Consider the following 18676-nt stretch of genomic DNA (forward strand, 5'->3'; position numbering starts at 1 on the left):
AATGTTTATGAATGCGGATGCTATAAGGAGTTTTTATAGGACTCCACATCCTATTTTTTTTGGTAGATCCACATCCTTTTTTTTTTGCTTTCGCACCGGTTTCCGACCCACCAAAGGTGGACGACTAATCCGGCTCGTGCGTAGAGGCATGCGCACTGGCCAAGCATTGTTCCCCTGGAAATCGAACCCGGTATTCCCCGGGTATGTCTTTAGAAGCAGCTCCTTGCCACTGGAGCCCAAGCAACTTGGTTGATCCACGTCCTATTTTATTCCCACCCTATTAAGCTAGTTTTCTCTCCCCACGATGAATGCACACACGAGGGATCTAAATCCGTGTTTATTTGGAGTTGACACCTTTTTTATTGGATTTACTTAATTTACTTCACACCATTGGATTCATTTCAGTTATGATATTGAGAAATGAGAATTTTGTGCCTTTCTTTTTGAGGTTCTGAGTGGCAAATCATTTTTTGAGAATGGTATTCAAAATTTGAAAGAAAAAAAAAATACTTGCTTCCATTGAAAAAAGTATATTGTATTGATTATCGATGGGGATGAAAACACATTTATATACACAAACAATATACACAAACATGATGTTTTAGATCCATACTTTACGGTGCCTCTTCCTTTCCAGCTCCTCTGGTAAAGAAAGGATCACCTCCGCCCAATAGAGCCTTGCCTGAGAGAGGACTTCTCCAATGTGGATCGAAATGGTCTCGCGAAGCTGGTCCCTGGACAACAAACCGAAGACTCTCGGAAAATACAACCTTGACATGAGCACAAAATCATAGTTCAAGAGAGAACTAGTGATCAAGAATAACTCGATCCCTAACTGACAGATTCGATGACGAGAGTTTCAGATTCATGAATCGAGAAATTCGTGACTATAGATAAGAATTCGGATATGGTACCATGACCACTCTACTATGGTATTGCGACCACTTAAATATGGTGTTACCACCATTCTAACCTCTAACTTCTTCAAGCTAAGAAAACATCAAAGGGACTATACTCTTAAGATTATTCTTAATTTTGAAGAGACATTATTGATGAAAAATGACTATGATCTCAAAAATACTCTTTATTTTGAAGGGACTATGCTCTGAAGATCATTCTTAATTTTGCGTGACATTATATCTTAAAAAGGATTATGATCATAGGAACACTCTTAATTTCGAAGGGACAAAAAAGAAAGGGGAGAGCTAGCTCGGAAGTGTATCGAGCATAAAGAGGGATAATATAGAAAGAGTTCTCAACAACTCAGCAGAGATTTAAATAAAGATTTATATAAAGAACACTCTTTGATGTGTTTTATTAATTGAGTGGAGTCCTTTATTTAGAATTTGTGGGAGCTAATTTATCGGTTCAAAGACTTTTGTGGATAAGATAAAAAATGAAGCAAACCTGCTAATTAGTTCAAAAACTTTTATGGATAAGAAACTCATGGATACTCAAACTTATCACAACGAACATAAGTTAAAATTATGGAAAGTGATATGCATAAATAAATATTATTATTTTTATTATTATTATTATTATTTCCTTAAAAAAATATTAGTATTTTTATCGTTATCATGTATTAAAATATTAAATACCGCGATATAAACACTACTAATGTGTGTGTTCTATTTTATGTGGGGTCCTCCGCACTTTATTTTTTTCAATTCACACAATAGTAACTCAAAGTCTCATGACTTGGTGTATGACCTTCCAACCTTTCACTTTTCTTCCAACCTTTCAATTTTCTTCCAACTTGACACCAATGTTTCAACTAAGAAAATTGATGTTCACACATTAGAGAAGGCTGGGACACACATGTAAAATACGTTTTTGCCCCCTCGGCAGTTAACTGCCGAGGAATTAAAAATCCGGCTGCAGTTAACTGCCGAGGAATAACTCGGTAGTTAACTGCCGAAGTTTTCTGCTACAAGTCTGGCAGAAGCTTTCTCATCTCCATTATTCATCACATCTTCAAATTTTTTGTCTCAAATCTCTCTCACAAATCTCTCTAAAAAACCCAACCAAATCCAACCAAATTTATTCAACAAAATCACAAGTAAGTAATTATAATGCTATTAACTTAAATTTTAGTTGTTATAAATGTTTTTATTTTTTAGTTTTTGAGTATATTTATTTTATTTTAGTTTTTGAGTAGATTTACATAGTATAATTCATTTTTAGAGTAAAATGTTTGTATGATGTTTATGTTATAGTTTAAAGTTTATTGGTTATATTTTAATTTGGTGTTTTAAATTAATTTTTTATTTTAGTTTTTAATTAGATTTACATGTTATAAATCATTTTTAGATTAGATGTTAGTTGATTAATTTTGTTAAAATGTTTGCATGATGATTATGTTATAATTTAAAAAATTTAGGATTATTTTTTTATTTGGTGTTTTATATTTTTAATTTTATTTTAGTAAGACTATATGATTTATTTTAAGAGTAAATATAATTTGAATAATTTTGCTATATTTTACGTTAATTTTTTTTTTTTAGACAATTACATTTTAGGGTTATTTTTATGATTTTTAGAGTCTATGTATAATTTGCAATGTTTGAATGAGTTTTTCATTGATTCTTTTAAATTTCTATGTGTGTAGATTTGAAACAATGGCCGGATGGATCGACGTTCATGCAACATTCAACGGCGGAGAAACTCATAGGTTGAAGGTTCGATGCCTTGATGTAGCGTTAAGAGGTCTCAAGGATCAACTGAATGAATTCTACCAAGGAGTCAACCCCAGAGACACAAGGAGGGTGCAAAATATTTTGTATAAACGTCCAAAGCTCGACGAGGGGAGCGTATCATTCACTTGGGTGGAGTTAAAGAACGACGAAAACGTGACGAGCATGTATTGGGAGCACACAAAGTTCCAGTGGATCGATATGCGGGTGACGTTGCTGAGATCAACTGAAGATATCATCAACAACTTGATTCCGCCAGAAGATCGTCTTTAGTTAGGGTAAGGTGCATTCCAACTACAACAATTGTCTTACCTCTGAAATGGGGTAATTCAAACTTGCCAAACGGCGAGGACTCAAGCATTTCGCTCCGCATTTATGTTTTTCCTTTGAAAAGATTAAATTTTTGTTAGACTTGCTTAGATGATGGTATTAAGTGTCAAGGAATGGACCTCATTTCGTTGGCACTTGAATACCATCATCTAAATCAAGCCTGACAAAAATTTATTCTTTTCAAAGGAAAGCATGAATGCGGAGCGAAAAGCTTGAGTCTTGTTGTTTGGCAAGTTTGAATTTACCCCATTTCAGAGGTAAGACAATTGTTGTAGTTGGAATGCCCCATTTATGTAATGTAACGAAACCTGTATCGCAATATTTATTCGAACGAATTCATGCTATTGTAATATTTATTCGAATTCACGCTATCGCAATATTTATTCGAATTCACTCTATCGCAATATTTTAAATAACATAAAATAATTTTTAAAGAATTCCTAATAATTTTCTAACACAATTCTATTCTAAACAAAATAAAACAAAAAAAAAAATAAAAAACTCGGCAGTTAAGTGCCGAGGAATACCTCGGTAGTTTAGTACCGAGGAAAACCTCGGCAGTTTACTACCGCCGGTTTCATCATTTCCTCGGCAGTTAACTGCCGAGTAATCCTGAAGCCAGAATTTGCAGAACCAGGTTGAAGGCAGAACCTGTTACATGTGTTTTTACACATTGTAAACACATTGTTTCGATGCCAAACCATAAAGTTAGTCAAATCAAATTACATACATAACTGAAATTGAAAATATAATACGGAAACGAGCAATTGTCATAAAAAAATGTCATCCAACCAAACATAAAACATACAAATGTACTGTACTAACAAAACGGTCAAATGTCATGAAAATACACCAAAGTCCTAAAAATAAATCCTAAAAATACTAGCAGTCCTAATCCTACTGCTGGTCCTGGTCATGCTGGTGCTGCTGGTGCCTCCTCCTCGGTCTCTGGGCTCTCCTCCTGGTAATGATCGGCGCGATCTGCTGCCTAACATCCTGCAAGGCCGCATACAACTGCTGAGGGGTCATGCTCATCACCTCCTGACCCAAAAACTCATCAGCATGGGCAACAGCGCCGCTAACCATGTCATAGGTGTCAGGGGAGCTTCTCGCCTCGTACCGCTCCCACTGCTCTGCAACGATCTGCTCCTCGTTTGGAGGCCTCGGAACATCTCCCGGAAGAAGTGGCAAAATCTGAGGGTGAGACATAAGCGTGTACCATCGTACATAGCCCTCTGCCATACACCATGGCTGCTCTCCTGCCTGCTCACCCCAATCAGCCTCCTTAAGTGTGTGAGTGCGGAAGTCCGAGAAGGCCTGCACAATCTCAGTCGGTGTCAGCGCTGGAACATCCGTCGGAGGTCTAGGTACCGACTGGACGTATCCGTACTGCCTCAATACCCTCTCCGGCAGGTGACGGTACACCCTACGGTCGCCGCACATGATCCAGCCAGAATACCAAAATACCTCCTCGAAAGGCTGGAACTCCCTGTGCCCTTCGTACGGCCTCCAGCATACGTCATCAAACGTAATGCGATCAAGCAATGACCGATACGTGGCCCCCTCTCCATGACCCTTCTGAAGAGTCCACCTCGCCGCAACCGGTAAATTTTCAATGTAGTCCGGGTTTGGATCAACAGTGTAAAACTTAGGGAAGTGCGACAAAAACCATGCCTGCATAAACCATACAAATCACATATAAATAAATTAAAGTTAACTAAAAAAATAAAATTTACAATTAACAAAAAAAATATAACAAAATATAACAAAATATAACAAAATAATAATAGTTAACAAAAAAAAATTAAAGTTAACGAAAAAATATAACAAAATATAACAAAATAATAATAGTTAACAAAAAAAATTAAATTTAAATTTAATTTTTACTTACAGTGAGCAGTGTCACGCTTCCCCCAAGCTGCCTGTCTCCGGGCAAACAAGCCTGAGCTAACTCATCGTACAGGTATGCAAGTGCCATCCCTCCCTATGAATAAGCACGCATCCCCGCGTAGCCGTCCGCCATAGTCGTCAAATAAATCAACTGGATGCGCTTGTTGCTTCTATCCCCAAACAACAGGCATCCAACCAAGTATAGAAGGTAGCACTTCACACAATAAGTCCTAACCCTCTCCAGCTCCTCCAGCTCCTCTGGATCCTGTGTATCCGCCAAAAGGTTGGCTCTACCAAGGTGCGTCGTATAAAACTCCCTCAGCTTAGGATAACTAATGTATCCACCATACTCAGTATTGCAGATTTTCTCTGCCTGCGACCTCGACGCACCCAAGTGAGTCATCAGTAGTGCCTCTCCCTCATGTCTCAGCATCTTCTTCCGGTGGCCCAACATCCGCCCTTCAATCGGGACATGCATAAGACATGCGACATCATCCAAAGTCACAGTCATCTCCCCCATAGGCATGTGAAAAGTGCTGGTCTCGGAATGCCACCTCTCGCATAGAGTCATCAGCAAAGCGTGAGGCACAGTGGCGTAGCCCAAGAAAACCAAGTCATGTAAGCCACTCTCCCTAAGCGGATCCCAAAACCATCTCTGATTGTCGTTTGGGCGTCCGAGACTCAAAATCTTAGGGCCGTGATTAATAGGCTTTACAACACGCTTCTTGCGGCACTGAAAACAATGTAAACATTTAACTAATAAATATTAAACTTAACAAATGCTAAAATAAAAATAAAGAAAACATATAAAGAAAATCACATATAAAGAAAACATATAAATAAAACATATAAAGAAAACATATAAATAAAACAATTTAAAAAAAATCACATATAAATAAAACATATAAATAAAACATATTTAAAGCAAGTCACATATAAATAAAACATATAAATAAAACATATCAATAAAACATATAAATAAAACATATAATCTAAACATATAAATAAAACAATTTAAATCAAGAAAGGAAAAATAAAGAAAATAATTAAACATAAAGAAAGGAATTAAAAAAAACATATATAAAAGTTAACTAAAAGAAAGAACACATAATTGTTTTTACTTACGTCATCCATATAAAAAAACACATATAAAAAAACACATATAAAAAACACGTAATTAAACATAAAGAAAGAACATTTAAAAAAAAAAATACTTACGTCATCCTTATTATACCAAAGCGGCAATGCCACATGACTGGCATAAGAGTGAAGCAAAGATATGTCCTGCGGTCCTCCAGGAAAGGGAGCGTCCGTAGGCAACACCTCCGGGGCAGCCGCTGCTGCAATGTCATCCTCGTCTGGCTCCTCTGGCATATGCGGCTGCTCTGGCATATACTGCTCGTCGTACCCACCGTCGGTCACATCATGGTGATCCTGATAATTCAGGTACTCCACCGCCTGGGTCGGGTCAACCACCTGCGACTCTTCAGGCGGTGCCTGAGAAGCCTCAGAAGGCTGAGAACTCCCTGAACCATCCCCCCCCCCCCTCCGACCTCTTCCCCTCTTTGGGATATGTGCGTTTCTCCTCTCCTTCTCCTTCCGGTAGCTTTGTGTCTGAGCACGCCTACCACCTATCATCTTAGATGGATCAATGGGCTCCTGATCGGCCATATCTACACAAATTTTTAATAAATTAACATCATTTTCCATAACATAATCAAACACATTAAACACACTAGTCATAACTTAATCATTAACATTAACAACAATCAACATTCTAAAACCACATTCTAACCATTGACATCACATTCTAAAAACCATTGACATCACATTCTAAAACCACATTCGACTTAAACATAATCTAAACATCATTTCCATCAACTACATTTATCTCTAAGTACATAACTAACTAAAAAATCAATACAATTCTCATTTGGGCATTTTTTCAAACACTTTGTGTGCAAAGTTTCAAACAAACTCAAATTGTGTTAATTTGACATCATTCAAAACCACATTGTACTTAAAACTCATTCAAACAACATTCACAACACCTACATTCAATTATAAAGTACATGCAATCATCTAAATATCAATTCCAACATCAACCCTAACCACATGCAAACTACCAATTTTATTTAAAAAAAAACTACACAAACTAACATTATGATTAAAAATGAGTCAAGATACTTACTTGTGATTAAATGGAGATGATGCACTTGATTTTGCTCAAAAATCGAAATTGGATGGGCACTTGGGGTGGTTTTGGATGTGTTTGAAAGCAATTTTCGAAACTGGAACTGATTCTGTTTCGTTTTGTTTAAGTTCAGAAAACTTCAGCAGTTAACTACCGAGGAAATCCTCGGCAGTTAACTGCAGCCGGATTTTTAATTCCTCGGCAGTTAACTGCCGAGGGGGCAAAAACGTATTTTACATGTGTGTCCCAGCCTTCTCTAATGTGTGAACAGCAATTTTCTTCAACTAAACATAACGTGAGTATGATGGAAAAAATTATCCAAAATTTATCATAAAATAGTTGTACAAATATCATTTTTCAATTGGATATGACAATTATAAGAAGGTGTTGCATGTCCCAAATTTCACTTTAATTTTGTAATGTAAGTTGCTGACACCTTACATTTTGGTTGTGAGATGGTTAATTATATTTTCCCCTTATTAGTCCTAATTAATTAGATACTATTTCCATTTAGGCATTTACACCCTTATGCGTTCAAATGTCTCGAGAACTTATTGATCCATATTGGAGAACATCTTCCATTTTATTATTTTTGCAGAGTTGCAACCCTATTGCTCATAACACTGAATGCCAAGATAGCTCCAATGCCTTCCAATTTTTCATGAGCCTCCTGGAGAAACAAAACCATAAATAATGTGAGTGTCACTTCACTTGGCACAATAACCATCACCTCAAGCCACCTACACACCAACACACCTTATACCAAACAGAGAAAAATAATTAACATGTAAAATAAATGTAATTCAATTTTCTACATTCCAATCCAAAGAACACAATGTTTATATATAATATCTCCATTGACCTAATATGAAATTATATCCAATTGGGATATTTTATAATAGAAACTAGGCTAAACTGCACTTTTCGCCCCCTAAGTTTTAAAATGTTGCGATTTTCGTCCCCTATTAAAAAAATGACAATTTTGGCTCCTTTCGTCCCAAAACTACTAAGAAGTCGCCACATGTTCCAAAAAAGGGGTCGTAATCGCAACTTTTTGAGAAGATAAAGGGTCAAAAGATCATATTCCCCTTATGCTAGGGGGTCAAAAGAGCATATTTCCCTAAACATGAGTGGTCACTTTTGCCTTTTTTTTAATAGGGAGTCAAAATTGCAACATTTTAAAACTTAGAGGGTGAAAAGTGCAGTTTAGCCTAGAAACTACCAAGAAAATTATATTACCTTAGAAAGGGTCCCAATTTTTCAACTATTTAGCATAGGTAAGAGGGGTCTCGGTACCATAAGAGTGGTAGAATTATCATATTAGAGGGATCTTAACATCATATATATGAAGGTGCATTTCTAGAACGGATCATACAGTGCAGTAGGACTCCGATAAAGTTGTAGCTGAATTGTTTTATCGTGAGGATGTCATGGTTGATAGTTTGTTTGCACAATTTTGAACAGTACCATAAAATGTTTTAAAAAGAGCGACCTATTTCGCGAACTCAATTAATAATCTCTTCAATAAAAGAAAATATTTTAACTAATTTTGACTATTGTTCCAACAAACCATTAGTCCTTAGCCAAGAAAGAGAAATTGAAAATAGCAATCGGTGTAACTCATCAAAGGATAAATTCAAACATTCGCGGAATGGCCTCCTTACGCTATCAACCACTTTTCATTGATCACTACAACTACATCAATCATTAGCATGACCCCTTTATGAAATTCCATTACCTTTCCTAGCCTTGTAGGCGACACATTTGGCACCAATTTATACAGACACCCAAGCAGAAAGATAGGACGTAAACCCCCATCCTGTGAGATATTCGAATCTTTAGCACTAATGTAATGATAGGAGAAAAATATTTTGGTAGCTTAATGATTTTACTTGGAGTGATTATACTCCCTCCGTCCCTATATGTAATCACCCATTTGATTTTATATTTGTCCCTAAATGTAAATTCTTTTTCAAATTACTAGATGCATTTATTATTATTTTCCTAAACATGCCCCTAATTAATACTATTAACTTGTCTTGAAATATGTAAAGTCAAATTTAATACACATACAAACAAAGGACAATTTGGTAATATTAACACAGACACATTAATTACACTAACAACTTTTCTTAAGAAATGTGAAAAAGACAAAGGGGGTTTACATATAGGGACGGAGGGAGTATATATATATATATATATATATATATATGGGTCTTGTTAACAAGTGCTCCCGGGGCACTCTTTAAAGCATACTAAAAGAAGAAATTATTCCATACGAAAGACAAATATTCCAATTTCCAATGCATTAATTACATAAGTTTTCAAAAAAAGTTACCTTTTAAAGGTCTTAAAAGAGTACCCCGGGGGCACTCGTTAACATTTCCATATATATATATATATATATATATATATATATAAGTCAGTATTCGTTGACGTCAAACTTTAATTTGACACCAAATCTCAACCGTTTAATTTTTTAATCCAAATACCCCTAATTATTTGTTAATTTAAGTAACAACAAACCTTTCTCCCCCAACTTTCTTAACAATGAGCTTTCTTTTTGCTCGATCTGTGTTAACCCAACAAAGTTTGAAACATAACAAATTAAAGCATGTGTGTTCATACTGATCTCAACCACGAATTCAATTTAATTAAGTGTAATATCCCGCCTGTCAGTATCGGAATATTACCAGTCGATCGTGCTAGAGGAATAATGTGCGTGGAAAGTAAATTTAATGGAGAAAGTTGTTATGTAATATCAGTTAAGCAAGGGCTTATGTATCAGTGTCAGGCTTAATGTGAGCAAGACGAAGGGCATTTAAGTAATCTCGTGCAAGGGGGTATTTAAGTATGTTTGGACCCAAAATATTCATTTTCCTTTGCACTTTCTCTCTCTAGGTTTTGAGAGGAAGAATTCTCTCCTCCCTCTCTCTATGGACCGCCCCCTCCTTCTCTCCCAATCCACTCCAACTCTTTCAAGAATCAACAAGTGGTAACCAAGCATGGATCAAAGAAGCTTTATGAGAAAGAAACAACAAGAAGAAGTGGTTTTGGTGTGATTAGAAGAACTTGGATCTAGGGTTTGAGCTTGATCAAGATGGGTTTAAACTTGTTAGATGCTGCTACATATCATGTGAGTTCTTAGATAGAACCCTCCCTTGGGATTATGTGTTCATTTTGCAAGAAAATCATGGATTATGTTAAGTTTAGGAAAAATGAGAATTTTGTACCCTTGCCTTGATCTTGCTTTGTACATGTTAATATTGCCATTAAAGATGTTTTATAATGATATATAAGTTGCTGGATGTTCATAGTGCATTGCAGGATCGATTTGGACGAGTTTTGGGTCAAAATTGCAAATTTTGTACCACAGACCCGAAGAAAGTCGCTATTAGCGAAATATTTCGCTAATAGCGAAATTCTTCAGATAGGAACCCAGAAAAAGTCGCTAATAGCGAAATTCTCTGGAAGGGCCAGCATGCTTTTGGCCTATTGGTCCATTCCAGGGTCGGTGGTGCATTCCGAGGTCTTTCTTTCATCGTTTTATAACTTTGTAACCCCAAAACAACATCTAGGCAATGCACATAACATCATATGATCCTTGAATCAAGAATCATGGTAATCTTGGCATGTACCTCAAGAAAGGCACAAGAGAGTTTAAGTCGATTATTCGGGTAGAGATGAAATAAGAAAGGGAAAGAAAGTAGAGCCTTGACATAGTTTGTCAAGAACTAGAATAGTTTGCAAAGAATAGAATGCTATACATTAACGTTATGTTTGATAAGACGCGAAGTGTAATCTCTTCGCACATGAGTTAGAATGATTAAGCAAGTGTGTAAGTCGTGGATTGATAAGTTATTTCTCTCCACCATGTCTAAGAATGTACATGAACAAGTATGAATTACCGTTAATCGGATCGATCAAGGTTCCGAGGTAAACATGTAAGCATGAATAGGTTTAATCTTTCACGACGATAAAACTAAGATTTTAACCGCATGGCGGTGCTCGTGTCTCTTGTTATCCGCGTCAGGGGGATACAAGAGGTTCTCGACCCAAGGGGAACGGTTCAAGCCGTAAGGGACCCGCACGACACCGAGGGAGTCCGATGTACGTACATCGGTCATGTATGGGATTGTTCTCGGGGTTACTCCACCCTGGGCTCTCCGTAAAATGAATCAAGATAATAACTGTTTGTTCAACGCTAACATAACGAATGAACTTATGTACGACCATGCATGATATGATTATGATCATGAATGAATCCATGTACGATTATGTTAAGAACAAGAGCACGAGATGCTATTAGACAAGTACAAGATATGTATAGAACAAGTAAAGAATGTAATACCAATGACGATCTTAGGTTTCCCCTAATCGTCCGGTTTAGAATCGTGCCATGATTATGTTATGTTTAGGCCTCGATGCGTAGATCGTATTCTTGGCAATGCGGTTTTAGATTTCCCCTTGACCGCCATGACACGTATAGGAAGTGAAGCCTATAACAAGTAAGATGAACCTATGACGGGTCTAGCATGCACTACCGTCTAGGAATACATGACCACACACGTATAATCAACCGTCAGGTTGTATTGCAGATACGTGGTGACCGTAGGTTTCCCCTGAGGTTACCTATAGCCTAGGATTTAGGGGAACTCACTGAGACATTATGTCTCATCCCAATCCTTATTTGTTTCAGATAAACAGGTTGGATGGCAAGCTAGAAGCCGAATGGATGTTTCAACAAGTGATCGTTCGTACCCGCAGCAGGATATCATGGATTTCAAGGATGTATTTGTTATACTTTTGAAAGGATGAGTTGTATTATTATTGTACGAACGCATGTTGTTGTATAAAATATTCATTCATAGTTTTATTGTTGTAAATTGCTTTAATGTATCCAGTACTAAACTAATACACATGCTAGACATTCTAGATACGTCTAGGATGGGTGTTACATTAAGAGTCCTGCTATATGGTGCGAAAATACCATGCACGATGAGACACAATACAAAGTGGGTGGTGTATTTATGTTTTTAAATCAATAAAATTAACAGATGGATAAAATCAAAATTTAATCAAATGGCTAACATGAATTCGTTTCTTTTTGCCGTCACATCTCTCGTACCGTTTTGTGTTTTCCTTTAATTTAACGGATGTGCTATATCTCCCGAGAAAATTTATCCCCAACGTTCCACGATTGGCAAATTCAATGATAAAAAAAAGGCTCCATTTATCGTACTTGTCGGTTACCAACATTTAAGGAGTTTGTTTTTAAGGGCTGTGAAGAATTTGGGAAGCTTGTTTTCGCTAAAGCAAGCTTTTTCCAAAAAAAAAAAAAAATTCCTATTTTTAATCTTATCTCTCTTAATATAAGAAAGGAAGATGTTGTGGAAAACACTCTAATGACCTTTGCTAAAATTCTGCCACCTCTTCATTTGAGGGTTATTTTGTGTCTAAAATTTACTTTTTGTAACTAAATGATGTATTTAAACTACACCAACTATTAAAGTTGACCAAAATCCTTCAATTGGCTCTTCAAAAATGCTTTTCATTTGAGAAGCAACCATTAGTTACCTTTCGTGGTTTAAAATGGCTTGTCATTTGCTTTTTTTGCACGAATACCAAATGTGTGTCACATTATTCATTTACTTTTCGATTCTTTCAAATTTCACTTCACTAGCTCTTACACATTCAGAATAGATCATTAGTTAAATTGTTTGGGGGGCAAAATCTCAAATTTGAATTTTGAATTTCAAATTCAACTTTCCCTAATATATATCATCATTCAATATACTCTAAAATTATCACCATTCTCTCACATCCTTCATCTTCTCTCTTCTTCCTCTCTTGCTCATCATCCTTTTTGTAATAAAATTTACAATTTACTTAGATTTCTACAAGCATTTTCATTCACATCAAAATTATCTTCATATATCAAACTTCTATTCAAACATTATCACATTCATACAAATTTTCAAATAATTTTCATTCAAAATAAATAATTAAATTATTAATGTACACAGGAAAAATCATTGTTATTACAAATTTTAAAATAATTATTATGCATAATAAAAGTTGTCACTCTTTTTTTAATAAAAATGTTTTCACTCTTAGAAAAATCAAAATAATTATAACACATGAGACAGGTCGTCGCTGATGTTTTTTAAAATAAATAAAATTGTTAGTAAAATAAATAATATATTTGGTATTGATTTATGTGTGTAGGCGTGAGTGAAAATTATAAAAAAAAAACTGCTATTCAAAAGTTAATGATTTACCATGGCATAAATTTCATATCAAAAATATGAGTGGGAAGAGCTTAGCCTTGAAATTTATAACTTCAAGAGAACAATTTTATTTATTTTTAAATAACCTCAAGAGAACAAGTTTAAATTGTCTAAATAAATGTTGTAAATACTCTTAAATTCATTTTATTTAATGATAATTCTTCTTTTCCCATTTTTGTTTTAAAAATTAATGCATCTTTATAATGACGTGTTGCTTATATCGTAGAGATAACGACCAACCATCCATACAAAAAACGACCAATCAAGTTATAAAGAGAAGAAAAAGAAAATGTATGGATAATAATTTAAATTAAATAATTATTGAGATATATTTTTTCAAAAAGAGAAAATAATTTAATAATAGATATTAGGAAGGGAAAAATTAAAACAAAACGTTATAAAAAAAAACTGAAATCAGATTTTTTTTTTCCATTGAACGTTAAAGAAAAGCATTGAATACGGTGAATGATAATATTAGTATAATAATTTTGTTCGTATGTTAGTAAAGTAAGTTTCTTTTATTCATATTGAAAATACATTATTTATAAATCCCCTAAAAAATTACTTTATTAATATTGAAAAAATATTCTAATATAAATAACAAATAAAAAATAACATCTTAATATAGCGAAAATACATTATTGCGCTAACATTTGAAAATTATGAACGATGTTTTATTATGAAATTTTGATTAAAAGTAAAAATTTAAATGCTTTCGAAGTCCAGTTCAAGTTAAAGGATTCTCAGCCCAATAACGTTAGACTTAGATATAACTCGAAATCAAAACCATAACCACCAAGACCACCACCAAAAGTAGTGTAATATCCCGCTCTTCCAAGTAGCGAATTAATACCTGTTAACGATTTAATGTGCGCGTTTAAGTTTAAGAGCATTTTTGACATTTGAGCTTGAGAGGTATATAAGGAATTTAGGCCCCAAAATCTTCATTTTTCCCTCACTTTCTCTCACTAGGGTTAGAACACAAATTTTGCTCTCTCCTCTCTCTAGGAACTCGGTTCACTCTCCTTCTCTTTGCATAATCTTTACTCCAAACTCCTTCAAGTTGAAATTCTTGCAAGAGGAAGGTGTATAGTAGCAAGCTTCTCAACTTGTTTCACTTTTCTAGAAGTAGGGATTGTTAGGGTTTTGTTGTAGAGAACTTGGAACCAACTTCAAACTTCTCAAGGTGAGTTCTCAGCTAGTAATCCTTCCATGGGTTGTGATTTGATAATTAAACTTTCTATTAAACATTAGATGATATATGCTTACTTTTATGCTTTAAACCAAGAGATTAATGGTTGTTTAAAGTGGTTTATATATGCCTTGCTATGAAATTTCCATGTATATGTTGTTTTCTGGATGCTAGGGTTTGTATTAATGTTCAAGAATGAGATTTTAACTTGAAATTCGAAAATTCTGCACTTGAGCTCAAGAAAGTCGCTAATGGCTAAATTTTTTTGCCATTAGCGAAATTTTCCAGAACTCCTCCAGAGGAGTACGCTAATAGCGAGTTTAACAGGTGCCTTCCCAAAAAATTTCGCTGATAGCGAAAGTCTCTGGACCTCTAGGGACATTTCGTTATTGGCAATGCATACACCGGCCTTCGCTAATGTCGTATCGATTCCTTGCTTGGAGCATTATTAAATCACTTGAGTTCAACCTTAAATTTACTTGAGAACAAGAGAAAACCCTAAATTCTTGAATACATAACCTAGAACCCTAGACATCACTTTTTTTAAAGAAGAATGGGAATGTATGAACGACACATGGTTTTAAGCATCAATGTAGAACTTTAAGTGAGTCTTTTCTTAATCAAGAAAGGGTAGGAATCTTTGTGAATAAAGAAACATAGAGCCTCGGCATAGCTTGTCGAGAATAGAACATCATTATAGAATATAAGTATGATGAGTTGTGAAGAGATTAGTTAAATCAATTCACTAATATGTATACGAAAGATGTAGGTGTCGTGCCACTTGTGATTCACATTAGGTTGAATCCCAAGAGGTTTCCATTAGGTGAAACGGGATAAGCTTCACATGAGGGGCCCGTACGACACCAAGGGAGTACCGATGTTACCTTAGATAGGTTTTCATCGGTTAGATAGGGATTGTGCTCGGGATTACTCCACCCCAGGGCTCTCCGTAAAAATTGAATTCAGATAATGTATTGTTCAACGCTAACCTCTAACTTAATGAATACGTTTATGTATGTTACGAAGTTAGACTTGAGATAGTTAAGAAGATTACCGACGACGATATTAGTTTTTCCCTATTCGTCTGGTATAGAGACGTGTCATGAATATGATAAGTTTTGGCCTTGATGCATTAGTGTATCACGGTATAGCGATCTTAGTTCCCCTCGATCGCCTTGACACATAGGTTGAAAGTTAAACCTTTGGTGATATAATGTAGCAATGACGGTTCTAGTATGCACTACCGTCTAGTCAAGCATATCCACACACGTATAATCAACCGTCAGGTTGTAAAGTAGACATGTGGTAACCGTAGGTCTATCCCCCGAGGTTATCTATAGCTTAGGAGTAGATAGAACTCACTGAGGCATTATGTCTCATCCCTCTCATTATTTGTTCAGGTTCACAGGTCTCTCGTGGCAAAGGTAAAGAGAAAGCTTTGGATTGATCGTGCTTTTCGTGGATCCAACTTTGTGTCTTTCTATTGATGCATATGTTATATTATGAGATGTGTTGTAATGAACTTTGTAGTCAAGTTTCGTTCGACTATCTTTGTGGAAATAATGTAACATAAGACTTATGTTGGCTTTGTATCTAAACTCTCGACTGATGTCGTTTCTGTATTGTATAATTAATGTATCCAATATCAGTTTTAACACACTTATTGAGTATTCTAGACACTTTCAATTTGGGCGTTACAAGTAGCGGCAACAGTTTGTAAAGAAACTAACAACCACGACGGCGCCGCCGGTAGTTTTAAAAAAACCAGATCCGGATCGAACCTGGAAAGCCCAGATCGAAGCCGAATTTTCAGAAACCGAACAAGAATAAATCTGGAAACATGAACCACCACCGGATTGAACCAAACTCGAGAAACAGTGTGGAACCAGGAAACAGATCTTGAATAAAGCAACGCCGGTCACCACAAGGCGGCGTCGGTAAATACCCTAAGTTGTACCAGATCCCAATGTGTTTCGTGGTGAATCACACACAAACGCGTAAAAGAACAACCACGCAAACCCATTGGCGCTGCAATGACCTCAAGGGAGGAAACCACCAGAAGATTTGGTGTTTTTTTTAGGGTGGCAACGTGGAATCAAATGATTCGATCGCGCCACCAGCGGCGTGAAGCTACATCGCAAAATATATATATATATATATATAGAGAGAGAGAGAGAGAGAGAGAGAGAGAGAGAGAGAGAGAGAAGAAGTGTAGTATCTTAAAATATTATTTAATTTTTTTATATTAATTAGGTGCACTTTATACAACCCTAATTATTATTTATTACATTCTTACTTTTTTCAATAAAATTATAAAATAAGAAAAAACAATTTTTTTACCATTCAAAAAATAATTAGGTCCTTAACATTTTGAAAAAAAAATAAATTTGTGTGTAAAGTGGATATCTCCGCGTGTAACATTGAAGATTAATTCCTCGAGCCTGGACCCAAATGGGCGACAAACTCTTTATAAAAGTTTTAACATTGTTGCACGTTCAAGGCTAAATTTAAACCCAGAACCTTGATTAAACTAGAAGAGACTCATGACATATTGTCTAAAATGCTCTTTGGTTGAATAATATATTTCTTGATAAGCTAAGGTATGATAAAAATTTCAAAGGGAGAAATAAAATAGTTTAGGTAATGCCATAATAATGTAAAATATGAATAAATAATACAAGGAAAAAGTTTGGAAGTAGAAAATAACAACTATTTATTCATATTTTAGATTCAAAAACTTAAATAAAAAACAATCAATGTGCAGAACTATTTAGTTAAAAAAAAGTATATGGATTTAATTTACATAATCCCTCTTAATGTGGTGATTATTTGATTCAGGTTGAAGGATTAACTTTGATTAAAAGCAGATTCAATCAATGAAGACATGAATATTCCAGAGACTTGAATATAATCATATTTTTTGAGGCATATGTATTGTGTTGTTTTATGCTATTAACATGGCTGCTGTGAGTTTGTTTGAAGATTCATCATTTTTGTTTTTAGTGACTTTGACTTTGTATTATATTGATGTAATCTATCATTTTGAATGAATGAATATCGTATATTTTTGTAAAAAAAATTAAATAAATCGTCATCGTAGTTTTTTTTACACAATGGTCCAGCGTGTTGTCGCATTTTGTTTACACCCTAAGCATGAATAGACATTGATAGATATTTATCACTCTACAAGTTAAATTATAAAATCTTTTAGAAAAAAAGTTAAATTATTAATTTTTTTTGAAAAGAAGTTAAATTATTAAGTAATTGCATTATGTGCATAACTAGAAATTCAGTGTTCCCTGCAGATATTCCAGCGGATTCTGGGGAAAATTCCACATCAAAGCCATTTCCTGCGGATTTTGCTAAGGATTTAGTTTTCCAGATAATGTAATTGCTTCTTGAGAACTTTGGATACCGCATAAAATTGAACGAAATCCATAGGAATTTCTGCAGAACCTTCAAAGGATTTATCAAACCTGCGGATTTTTGTGGAAATTTCCAAAGATTTATCAAATCTGAAAATTTTGCTGTGAATCCTTTTACTACAAATTATAACCCCATGTAAATGCGTAGGAAACTTCACAAGAACATTCTATATTTCTATTGCAAGAAAGCCTCGGCAGAAGTATATTTACCTGCGAAATTTCATGCGAATATAGAATCCGCCAGAAATTTCTTTCTGGGAAGCCTAAGTGTCTCATGCGGATCTGTTTCAATTTCAATTTGCGATGCTTATATTGTCAGGTTAGACACATACACTCGTATTTGAACTCAGAGCCTTGCAACTATTTTCAATTTGCGATGCTTATATTGTCAGGTTAGACACATACACTCGTATTTGAACTCAGAGCCTTGCAACTATTGTGTGTTTGCCTCTTTATTCACATGAAGAAGAAAAAATCAATACTCACTCTCTTATTAGATAAAATTTATGCGAATTCCACCATTTTGGATATGATCTTCGCATAAAGTGGTGAGAGTCACATGATTTCATCGAATAAAAATGTAAGTATTTAATAAAATGTGTTAAAATGAATGTACCTAACACCGTTCATAATTTATATTTTTTATATTCTAAATAAATTAA

At 35.0% G+C, this 18676-nt stretch overlaps 1 long non-coding RNA gene across 1 annotated transcript; it reads left to right on the forward strand.

Annotated features, from left to right (window-relative positions):
* Positions 1–1909: 1909 nt before the first annotated feature.
* LOC146920715 (uncharacterized) lies at positions 1910–3416 on the forward strand. The gene is made up of 2 exons (XR_015011883.1): positions 1910–2059; positions 2609–3416. It is a non-coding gene; the product is annotated as an uncharacterized LOC146920715 (long non-coding RNA).
* The last annotated feature ends 15260 nt before the right edge of the window (positions 3417–18676 follow it).

The sequence above is a fragment of the Medicago sativa genome, chromosome 5 (genome assembly GCF_051527215.1).
Source record: "Medicago sativa cultivar Bolivia chromosome 5, Bolivia_mono, whole genome shotgun sequence".
Lineage (NCBI taxonomy): Eukaryota > Viridiplantae > Streptophyta > Magnoliopsida > Fabales > Fabaceae > Medicago > Medicago sativa.